This window comes from Ranitomeya imitator, chromosome 3 (assembly GCF_032444005.1).
Source record: "Ranitomeya imitator isolate aRanImi1 chromosome 3, aRanImi1.pri, whole genome shotgun sequence".
In the NCBI taxonomy this organism is placed as follows: Eukaryota; Metazoa; Chordata; class Amphibia; order Anura; family Dendrobatidae; genus Ranitomeya; species Ranitomeya imitator.
Window position 1 is genome coordinate 210,512,111 of NC_091284.1, and position 13,126 is coordinate 210,525,236.

Here is a 13,126-nt window from a genome sequence, read left to right on the forward strand (position 1 = left end):
CACATTCAGTATTTTTCGCGTTTTTTTCGCGAAAAAAATGCTTTCATATGCATCCCATTATTTTCAATGTATTCCGCATATGTTGTGCAAATGTTGCATTTTTTCCGCAAAAAAAACGCATCACGGAAAAAACGCAGCATGTTCATTTATTTTGTGGAATCGCTTATTTTGCGCACCCATAGACTTGTATTGGAACGCTTGAAATCTGCAAACATAAAAATATTTACGAATTTCAAGTGTATTTGCTGCGGTTACAAGCGCAGCAAACAGGAAATTACATCATGTCCATCCCATAATTGCCATCCCATCATGCCATGCATGTACATCCCATAATCCAGGACAAGACTCCCAGATCATTCCCGTCTTCCTGGATTATGGCTGCCGACATGGAGTGGTATGAACGGATGAGACTGGATGTGCTGATGATGATCAGTGTGGTAAGTGTGTGGGTGTGTGTGTGTGTTGTCTGACATAGGCCGATGGGACTACTACTCCCATTGTCCTATGTCTGTTCCCTACACAAGTCGTGGCAGCAGGCTCAGCTTGATGGGAGCGGTATTTCCCATCAAACTATCTCTGCTGTTATGTCCATACCCAAAATTAGCAGTGACCCCCCTCGCCCTATTTTCCTATATAAAAATTTCCTATTATTTCCCCCTAATACATTGTCCCCTAATAATATCTTTCATTGGTGGCCAGTGGTCCCTAAATTAGCCCATCATGTATTAATTTAATATTTAATTAGTCCCCCCAAATTAATTTTCATTGGTGGCCAGTGCTTACCTGTAGAAATAAATTATAATTACCTGTCCCCGCCGATCGCCACCTAAAAATAAATGTAAAAAAAAACCCCATACTCACCTACACACCCAATTCCACAAAGCCCTCATCAGAAAAAGTAAAAAACCAAACCACAATATATACCTACCCTCCGCAGCATCCAATTAAAACAAGTGTCCCACGATGATCTAGAGTTTAGAGCAGCCACATAACATGTGGCTGCTCTAAACCGGCGCCGATGATACAATGAACGGGGCCATAAAGCGACACCGTTCATTAAATAACGAGTTGACCCGAAAACAGCTTGCGCTGTTCGGGTGAACTCGTGTGGTAATGACTGCAGCTGCGCAGACTCCTGGCTGACCGGAGGTGAACTCGGGAGCATGGGAAATTTTCCCACGCCTATCAGTTCATCTCCGTTCAGCCGGGGAGGCTGAGCAGAGATGAAATCAGTGGTTTACAGCTGGGCTGGTGCATTAGCACCAGTCCCCGTTGTAAACTTGTTAACCCTTTAATGGATTACTGCGTGGTACTGGACTGAAAGACGGAGAGGTATATAAATATATATATATATTTTTTTTTTATAAAAAAGATGGTGGTAAAAAAATAATTTTTTAATAAAAATGTTTTTAGGCTCCTTTCACAATAGTACTTTCCTGAGCTGCGCACTTCATCCGTGAAGCCCCGGCCACACCTCCGCTGCTCAACTCCATCTACATCCGCATGCGGCCTGCGTACCTATCTTTAACATTAGGTACGCAGGTCGTGCGGATGTATGCGGATGCCTACGCATGCGTAGTTTTGACAATGTTCTAACACAGATGTTTGGAATTTCTTTTTTTCTCCGCATTGTCAAAACGACGCATGCGGAAGCATTCTCATACAATCGCAAGACATGTGTACATAATATAAAATATAGGAACGCAGGCCGCATGCGGACGTAGGCAGAGCTGAGCGGCGGAGGTGCGGCCGGGGCTTCACGGAGGAAGTCCGCAGCTCAGGAAAGCGCTAGTGTGAAACTAGCCTACTCATAATGTGTGTGTCTTTTTTTTAGCTAACTATTGTAGGGTTAATAATGGATAGGTGTCTTACTGACGCCTCTCCATTATTAACCCAGCTTATTGTCATCTTACAATAGCAAGGTGACATTAACTCCTTATTACCCCATATCCCACCGCTACTCAGGAGTGGGAAGAGAGAGGCTAAGTGCCAGAATAGGCGCATCTTACAGATGTGCCTTTTCTGGGGTGGCTGGGCGCAGATGTTTTTAGCCGGGGGGGGCCAATAATAATTTTTTCTATAAAATAGTTTTTATCGTATAAAAACGCCAAAACATAAAAAAATGATTTAAATGAGGTATCGCTGTAATCGTACTGACCCGAAGAATAAAACTGCTTTATCAATTTTACCAAACGCGGAACGGTATAAACGCCTCCCCCAAAAGAAATTCATAGCTGGTTTTTGGTCATTCTGCCTCACAAAAATCGTAATAAAAAGCGATCTAAAAATGTCACGTGCCCGAAAATGTTACCAATAAAAACGTCAACTCGTCCCGCAAAAAACAAGACCTCACATGACTCTGTGGACCAAAATATGGAAAAATTATAGCTCTCAAAATGTGGTAACGCAAAAAATATTTTTTGCAATAAAAAGCGTCTTTCAGTGTGTGACGGCTGCCAATCATAAAAATCCGCTAAAAAACCCGCTATTAAAGTAAATCAAACCCCCCTTCATCACCCCCTTAGTTAGGGAAAAATAAAAAAAATGTATTTATTTCCATTTTCCCATTAGGGTTAGGGCTAGGGTTAGGGCTAGGGTTAGGGCTAGGGCTAGGGTTAGGGCTAGGGTTAGGGCTAGGGTTAGGGTTAGGGCTAGGGTTAGGGTTAGGGCTAGGGTTCGGGTTAGGGTTGGGGCCACAGTTGGGGTTGGGGCTAAAGTTAGGGTTAGGGTTGGGGCTAAAGTTACGGTTAGGGTTTAGATTACATTTACAGTTGGGAATAGGGTTGGGATTAGGGTTAGGGGTGTGTCAGGGTTAGAGGTGTGGTTAAGGTTACTGTTGGGATTAGGGTTAGGGGTGTGTTTGGATTAGGGTTTCAGTTATAATTGAGGGGTTTCCACTGTTTACGCACATCAGGGGCTCTCCAAACGCGACATGGCATCCAATCTCAATTCCAGCCAATTCTGCGTTGAAAAAGTAAAACAGTGCTCCTTCCCTTCCGAGCTCTCCCGTGTGCCCAAACAGGGGTTTACCCCAACATATGGGGTATCAGCGTACTCAGGACAAATAGGACAACAACTTTTGGGGTCCAATTTCTCCTGTTACCCTTGGGAAAATACAAAACTGGGGGCTAAAAAATATTTTTTGTGGGAAAAAAAAGATTTTTTATTTTCAAGGCTCTGCGTTATAAACTGTAGTGAAACACTTGGGGGTTCAAAGTTCTTACAACACATCTAGATGAGTTCTCTGGGGGGTCTAGTTTCCAAAATGGTGTCACTTGTGGGGGGTTTCTACTGTTTAGGTACATTAGGGGCTCTGCAAACGCAATGTGACACCTGCAGACCATTCCATCTAAGTCTGTATTCCAAATGGCGCTCTTTCCCTTTCGAGCCCTCCCATGCGGCCAAACAGTGGTTCCCCCCCACATATGGGGTATCAGCGCACTCAGGACAAATTGGACAACAACTTTTGGGGTCCAATTTCTCTTCTTACCCTCGGGAAAATACAAAACTGGAGGCTAAAAAATAATTTTTGTGGGAAAAAATTTTTGTTTTATTTTTACGGCTCTGCATTATAAACTTCTGTGAAGCCCTTGGTAGGTCAAAGCGCTCAAAACACATCTAGATAAATTCCTTAGGGTGTCTACTTTCCAAAATGGTGTCACTTGTGGGGGGTTTCAATGTTTAGGCACATCAGTGGCTCTCCAAACGCAACATGGCGTCCCATCTCAATTCCTGTCAATTTTGTATTGAAAAGTCAAACGGCGCTCCTTCCCTTCTGAGCTCTCCCATGCGCCCAAACAGTGGTTTACCCCCACATATGGGGTATCAGCGTACTCAGGACAAATTGTACAACAACTTTTGGGGTCCAATTTTTTCTCTTACCCTTGGAAAAATAAAAAATTGGGGGCGAAAAGGTAATTTTTGTGAAAAAATATGATTTTTTATTTTTACGGTTCTGCATTATAAACTTCTGTGAAGCACTTGGTGGGTCAAAGTGCTCACCACACCTCTAGATAAGTTCCTTAGGGGGTCTACTTTCCAAAATGGTGTCACTTGTGGGGGTTTCAATGTTTAGGCACATCAGGGGCTCTCCAAACGCAACATGGTGTCCCATCTCGATTCCAGTCAATTTTGCATTGAAAAGTCAAATGGCGCTCCTTCGCTTCCGAGCTCTGTCATGCGCCCAAACAGTGGTTTACCCCCACATATGGGGTATCGACGTACTCAGGACAAATTGTACAACAACTTTTGGGGTCCATTTTCTCCTGTTACCCTTGGTAAAATAAAACAAATTGGAGCTGAAGTAAATTTTTTGTGAAAAAAAGTTAAATGTTCATTTTTATTTAAACATTCCAAAAATTCCTGTGAAGCACCAGACGGGTTAATAAACTTCTTGAATATGGTTTTGAGCACCTTGAGGGGTGCAGTTTTTAGAATGGTGTCACACTTGGGCATTTTCTATCATATAGACCCCTCAAAATGACTTCAAATGAGATGTGGCCCCTAAAAAAAAAATGGTGTTGTAAAAATGAGAAATTGCTGGTCAACTTTTAACCCTTATAACTCCCTAACACAAAAAAATTTTGGTTCCAAAATTGTGCTGATGTAAAGTAAACATGTGGGAAATGTTACTTATTAAGTATTTTGTGTGACATATCTCTGTGATTTAATTGCATAAAAATTCAAAGTTGGAAAATTGCGAAATTTTCATAATTTTTGCCAAATTTCCGTTTTTTTCACAAACAAACGCAGGTACTATCAAAGAATTTTTACCACTACCATGAAATACAATATGTCCCGAGAAAACAATGTCAGAATCACTGGGATCTGTTGAAGCGTTCCAGAGTTGTAACCTCATAAAGGGACAGTGGTCAGAATTGTAAAAATTGGCCCGGTCATTAACGTGCAAACCACCCTCGGGGCTTAAGGGGTTAAAAACGCTAAAAAAAGCTTAAAAAAACGCACAGGAAAACGCATAAAAAGCACATAAAAAACACATGTGGATTTCCTGGGAGTGGTGTCAGGTTTTTCTCAGGAAAATTCTGCACACATTCCTGAATGTGTGCACATACCCTTATTGGTATATAGACTATATTTACAAACCTGAGATACTTAATACACAGTTAGATCAAATTGTGTGAGCTCATCTGCCAACAAGTTAATCTCTGTTAAAATGCAACATATACTATCAAACTTGCCTATTCATATGTATAAACATTGAAATTATGACTTTAGCTCTGCAATACAGCCATATAGTCTATATTTTGAAAAATGAGGTATTATTATTCATTTTTATAGCGCCATTTATTCCCTGGCGCTTTACATGTGAAAAAAGGGGCATACATAGACAAGTACAATAAGCATGAGCAATACAAGGCACACACAAGTACAGAAGGAGAGAGGAGCCTGCCCGCGAGGCTCACAGTCTACAGGGGATGGGTGAGGATACACTAGGAGAGGTATTTAACACATTCACGACATATGGCCTATAATTACGTCATATGTCGTGTCCCTGACTTTGATGCCGGTTCTGGTGCAGAGCCCACATCTTTCCCCGCCCACAACAGCTGATTTAATAATAAAAAAACACATGTTTGGTATTGCTGCGTTCAGAAATATCCGATCTATCAAAATGGAAACTATATTAATCAGATTGGTTAACAGGATAACGAGAAAAAAGAATTGAAATGCCAGAATTGCGTTTTTTGCCCATTGCAACATTCCAATAAAATGCAATAAGAGGTGATCAAAACATCGTATCTACCCCAAAATGGTATCAATAAAATAAAAAAATTATCTATCACACAGTCCCAACTCCTGGAAGATGAAAACGCTACGGCTCTTGAAAAGTGGCGACCAAAGCTTTTTTTCATACAAATTTCGGATTTTTTTTTTTTTAAATCCAGCACTAATTAAAAACAGCATTAATTAGATGGGAGGATTGCTTAGCTAATATAGAGGAAATAACTTATCCCCAAATGAAAAAAAACAACAAAATGAAAAAAATGTACAGGTGCCGGTTGCAATGGCTGTGCCGTCATAGCATACACACAAACACAACCACACTCTACACTAAGATATATGTGAATGTTGAATAAAATACAACATTATACTTACTTATATTTATAAAATTAAGGTCTGCGCTCAGTCTGTGGTTATATTTGTACATAAACCACCCAACGAAGTATGATAATGTGGAACACAAGAGTCGCATGTAGCTCTGATATTTTTTGTGGCACTGAAATGCATTGGTATCAATAAACAACCTTATTTGGAGCACCAAGGCTTCTAATTTCCCGCAGTGAAACACGTCAAACGTGATTTTCTCTATTTCAGCAAATATGGAACTCTGTGTCTCATCACAAAACCTTGAGCCATGTGAATCAGGCCATAGAATTAGAATTTCATGAGATAACTAAGATCTTATCTTTCCCACCTGAAGTCTGACATTAATATTGTCCTGCTAAATGTAAACCTATTGTTAAGATATGCATACTTAATTTGTTCTATTAATTTATGCAGTCTTCTAATTGAAAACGCCTGTTGAGTATTTCATGCCTTAATGAAGCCCTGATATTTACTCTCTTCTGGAATAAGTAGCAATACTTTCATGTAATTAGTGCACAAGAGGAAACAAAGAAAACTCCAGCAGAGTTTACAGAAGCTATTTATATAGGATGGCTAAAGGACACATTGCTGGGAATCCCAGTGGCTTGCGCTTCGAGTCTCATATTCTTACATTTCTGTTGTCAGTGATTATCGGTAAATATAAATATATATATAGATATATATATATATATACATATTTATATTTCTTCCTTCTGCTCCAGCTGGCTGAAAACACAAACAGAGTCATCTAAATTATGCACAATGAAGAGTGGCTTGTGAAATGAAAGCCAAGGATGCATATAGCCAAGCATCATCATCTTGACCTGTCTTCTAGTTCAGTACAAAACAGCGTGGGCTGCTGAGTGTCTTTCATCAAGCCCTGCTCTACATTAAATACATTCTGCCAGCTTTCTACCATTGTAATTCTTTTTCCTGGAGAGGGGGAAGAGATGAATAGGTTTGAGACTTCGAACAAAAGAGCTTCCAGAGAGGAGATTAGTAGGCATTTTGATGTCTTCTTGCTTATGATGCCATTTGACATTAATTATCATTTCTCTATCTCAAGCTTCATGTCCCTGGAGGAAGAGCACAAAGCCACCAAACAATGGCCAACGCATGCATTAATGGGATGTACAGACCTTGGCTAGCAACCATCTCAAAGGCTTTGAAATATATAAAAATTGAACCAGAGGTTGACACTTGAAAATTAACATGATGGAAAAAGATTATATGTAGACAGTGACACCTCTTTAAAATGACCAACCCTTATCGAGAGTAGTTTTTTTGAGCCGGATTTTTCCATCTGATTATATCAGGTACAGACTTCCTTCGTCTTTGTGAGGACCTCCCATTCAGAAGATCATCTTTCACTGATATTATGGGTGGTCATTTCACAGAGGTTATACTGTACATACAGCTGCCAATTTCAACAGTGTGCAAAAATCACAAAGAGACTTGAGAAATCTAGATGAGGGGATTTGTAAAGCAGCACTCAGCAGTTCTGTCTGGTGAAAGCAGGTGGGTATACTAAAGGTCTCCAGGAACACAGCCGGACAATAGGCTAAAACCAAAGTAAGTAACTGACAACAAACAGAAACAAGAGACATCTGATGAATGATGCTTCCTAGATAATTCCAAGTGTTTGGGAATAATGGTGAGGCTAGGCACATCCTGTTTTCACAAAATAAACATTAATATAAATTGAATGTTCATATCTATGTACCATAAACTAAAATAAGGGAAAAAACATAAGCCTTTCCAGCTACAACTGCGAAATATAAAATATTTAAGGCAAAATTAAAAAAGGGGTTAAACAGTCGGCTATTATCCCAAAACATACCAAATAGGCCTGAATTTCAGTCCGAGCATAGACAGCTAATTCAAGTACTAATTCAAGTATTTCGGGAGACCAGCGGTCAGTCCATGCATTGCATTCATATGTCTGACTGAAATCCAGACGTTTGTGTGAGCCCATAATCTTAAGAACATCAAGTAATAGCAGGTGGGATATACACCTGCAATTAAAATTATGGTTAAAAACTGTCAAGTGACTGTAAAAGACCTGCAGCAAGATTTGGCGGCAGCAGGTACTAAGGTTTCAGTTACGCAGTAGTGATCAAATGTGATCAAAACAGTTACTTACGAAGGTGATGCACGTGGTTCATGGACCCACTGTGCCATGGACCAGACCTACCCTGGAGGGGCGTGACTAAGCAGCTACCTTGGTGTTCAATGGAGCCTCTAGTGGTGAGGTTAGGCTTTTGTGGCAGGTAGCTGGCACGTATCACTCCAGGGTGGTGTATGGTTGTACCTGCTGACCCCAAAGGGCATTGAGTCAACTGGCGTCTCTGAATGGAGGAAGAAGGGAACACCCAGCAGGGGCACCGGCAGCAGCGCTCCAAAAACCTAATGAGCCACAGAAGTTTTAGGATTGGCTCTGTGGAGCGATTAAACAAAACTGGAAATATGCGGTCCTATGGATCACCATTATGTCTAGAGGATAATGAGTGAAGCATATGCTGGAAAGAACACCTTATAGTGAAGCATGGTGGTGGCTTGGCGATGCTCTGGGGCTGCTTTGCTTCCTCTGGCATCGGAATTCTGCAGCGTGCAAAGGGCAGTATGGATACAATCAATTGTCAGGAAATTATTGGCTACAATATTATGTCTTCTGTGTGGAAGCTGAAGCCTGGGCTTCATTGGACTTTCCAACAGGAAAATTATTCCAAGCAGATCTCAAAGTCCACCGGGGCTTGGTTTCAGAAGATGCCCTGGAAGATTCTGTAGTGGCCATCAGTCTACTGACCATAGAAAATGTTTGGTGGGATTTGAAGAAGGCATTTGCAGCATGCAAACCTATGAATATTACTGAACTGTCCATTGGGAATAGACTAAGATCCTCAGGCTCACTGATAGAAGATGTTGTCTGGCCATGTGTCATGTTTGCAAAAGGTCATAACAGCCAAGGGTGAATAATTCTGAGACTGCAATAGTCATCAAAAGTGGTGTTTTTTTTATAGCAAATATTTTTTACTATTAAAATTCTTTTTTATAACACAACAGTAGAAAACAACAACTCAACCATGAAAAGAACCCAGTCGCTCTTCTACCCCCCCCCCCCACAACATGTCACCCTTTCAAACATAACATCTTGAGATAATTATTTCACAGTTCTGTCCATAGCAGATTAGAAGTCTTGCAATATAAATAACAACTATCATAACAATATTAATGGGGAATCAAGATCATACCTTGGCACAGTTGTGTATGTGACTAAAGCTGCCCAATATGGAATATAGCACCTATCATGTCTTTTAATTGAATCTATACATAAATACATTTTGTGTATAATTGGAGAAATCACTTGCTATATTAGTTGTGTTAAGCCATTTAAATTGCTCGTTTGATTGGTTTATTGCAAACAGCAGTAAGTGTTAAAATTTTGGTAAGAAGTCTAATTCGAAATGGAGGTTGAGTACATTTGATTGCAGCTGTAGATCTGTAGCAAAAAGATGTATAGTGTAGATAGATAACAAGCCATCCAACAAACTCTTTACACAAAAGCCGTGTGACATGGTACGTGATACTACACAGGGGATACTAGAGAGGAAAGGCAGGGATGCAAAGAGCAGGAACACAGAGCATTTGATGCACTAATAATCCGAAGACCTCAATTATGTACAGATTTTTGCTGATTTGACTTGAGAATATGGTCATGATATAAACACATTGCTGAATGGTGTGTTCTAAAAATTCTTCTAGCATTTTAAAGTATAATTTTTGTGAAGTTGAAACACTCAGGCTGATTTCACACATCAGTAATTTTTCTCATCCCCAAAAAACAAACCATTTTTCATCTATGTGTTCAACCAGATTTTCATTTGCTTTTGGTAAAATTTTAGCCGTGTTCAAAGGGCCGTATCAAAAAATGGGTGAGTCATGCTTCCAAAATATGGACAAGATTGTCTCTTAGTGCAGCTCCATTTGCTTACCTGTATTGTGGATGAGTTCAGGAACTAGCTTTTACTGAATTCACTGTTGTGGTCCGTAAAATGGACACGTCTAGTATATGCTGCAATTTTTTTTCTCTATCATTACAAACAGATGATGATGTTGATGATTATGGCTTACAGCCAATGAAAACCCAGAAGTCATTATCTCAGTAAATTAAACTCAGTAATTTTTGGGACACCCCCCCCCCCCCCAAATTAATATTCCACGGGATCACAGAAGAGCAGGGGCACCATAAAGTATAATGCAAACAAAAATGCCCCCTAAATACATTAGTTATGATACTTTCAGAGTGTGACTTCAATACAGCATGATGGCTCCAACACAGCCCTACAGAAGGTTAATGGCCATCCATCTACTATATAATTGTCTAAGGGTCACTTCCGTCTGTCTGTCTGTCACAGATATTAATTGGTTGCGGCCTCTGTCTGTCATGGAAATCCAAGTCGCTGATTGGTCGCGGCAAAACAGCCACAACCAATCAGCGATGGGAACAGTCCGGAAGAAAATGGCCGCTCCTTCCTCCCCGCAGTCAGTGCCCGTCGTCCGCATACTCCCCTCCGGTCAGCACTCACACAGGGTTAATGGCAGCGTTGACCGCGGTGTAACGCACTCGGTTTACGCTGCTATTAACCCTGTGTGACCAACTTTTTACTATTCATGCGGCCTATGCAGCATGAACAGTAAAAAGATCTAATGTTAAAAATAATTAAAAAAATAAAAAATCGTTATATACTCACCGTCCGTCGGCCCCTCGGATCTACAACAGGTCTTTCCCGCTCGCGATGCTCTGGTAACCGCTCCATGCTGCGATCTCGCGAGATGATGACGTAGCGGTCTCGCGAGTCCGCTACGTCATCATCTCGCAAGACCGCAATGCACTCTTGGGACCGGAGCGCGCGAGGACCATCGGTAACCGGCCGCTTCAATCGGGAGGCTCCGGAAGGTGAATATGTAACTATTTTTTATTTTAATTCTTTTTTTTAACAGGGATATGGTGCATACTACGTGACTGGCCAATATAGTACGTGACTGGGCAGTATACTACATGTCTGTGCTGTATACTACGTGACTGGGCAATATACTACGTGACTGGACAATATACTATGTGGCTGGGCAATATACTATGTGGCTGGGCAATATACTATGTAGACAAAAAAAAGGGGGTTTGTTCCAGCTCCAAAGTTTAAAATTAAGTCCTTTATTGATACATGATAAAAGAGTAAGCTGAATAACTCTCCACAGCACAATAGGAAACGAGCTACGCGTTTCGATCTTTGCAGATCTTTGTCAGAGCTGTGCTGAGTGCTAAAGCTAAGTGGTTGGAGTAGAGTTGTTGTAGTAGTAACATAGTAACATAGTAACATAGTTAGTAAGGCCGAAAAAAGACATTTGTCCATCCAGTTCAGCCTATATTCCATCATAATAAATCCCCAGATCTACGTCCTTCTACAGAACCTAATAATTGTATGATACAATATTGTTCTGCTCCAGGAAGACATCCAGGCCTCTCTTGAACCCCTCGACTGAGTTCGCCATCACCACCTCCTCAGGCAAGCAATTCCAGATTCTCACTGCCCTAACAGTAAAGAATCCTCTTCTATGTTGGTGGAAAAACCTTCTCTCCTCCAGACGCAAAGAATGCCCCCTTGTGCCCGTCACCTTCCTTGGTATAAACAGATCCTCAGCGAGATATTTGTATTGTCCCCTTATATACTTATACATGGTTATTAGATCGCCCCTCAGTCGTCTTTTTTCTAGACTAAATAATCCTAATTTCGCTAATCTATCTGGGTATTGTAGTTCTCCCATCCCCTTTATTAATTTTGTTGCCCTCCTTTGTACTCTCTCTAGTTCCATTATATCCTTCCTGAGCACCGGTGCCCAAAACTGGACACAGTACTCCATGTGCTGTCTAACTAGGGATTTGTACAGAGGCAGTATAATGCTCTCATCATGTGTATCCAGACCTCTTTTAATGCACCCCATGATCCTGTTTGCCTTGGCAGCTGCTGCCTGGCACTGGCTGCTCCAGGTAAGTTTATCATTAACTAGGATCCCCAAGTCCTTCTCCCTGTCAGATTTACCCAGTGGTTTCCCGTTCAGTGTGTAATGGTGATATTGATTCCCTCTTCCCATGTGTATAACCTTACATTTATCATTGTTAAACCTCATCTGCCACCTTTCAGCCCAAGTTTCCAACTTATCCAGATCCATCTGTAGCAGAATGCTATCTTCTCTTGTATTAACTGCTTTACATAGTTTTGTATCATCTGCAAATATCGATATTTTACTGTGTAAACCTTCTACCAGATCATTAATGAATATGTTGAAGAGAACAGGTCCCAATACTGACCCCTGCGGTACCCCACTGGTCACAGCGACCCAGTTAGAGACTATACCATTTATAACCACCCTCTGCTTTCTATCACTAAGCCAGTTACTAACCCATTTACACACATTTTCCCCCAGACCAAGCATTCTCATTTTGTGTACCAACCTCTTGTGCGGCACGGTATCAAACGCTTTGGAAAAATCGAGATATACCACGTCCAATGACTCACCGTGGTCCAGTCTATAGCTTACCTCTTCATAAAAACTGATTAGATTGGTTTGACAGGAGCGATTTCTCATAAACCCATGCTGATATGGAGTTAAACAGTTATTCTCATTGAGATAATCCAGAATAACATCCCTCAGAAACCCTTCAAATATTTTACCAACAATAGAGGTTAGACTTACTGGCCTATAATTTCCAGGTTCACTTTTAGAGCCCTTTTTGAATATTGGCACCACATTTGCTATGCGCCAGTCCTGCGGAACAGACCCTGTCGCTATAGAGTCACTAAAAATAAGAAATAATGGTTTATCTATTACATTACTTAGTTCTCTTAGTACTCGTGGGTGTATGCCATCCGGACCCGGAGATTTATCTATTTTAATCTTATTTAGCCGGTTTCGCACCTCTTCTTGGGTTAGATTGGTGACCCTTAATATAGGGTTTTCA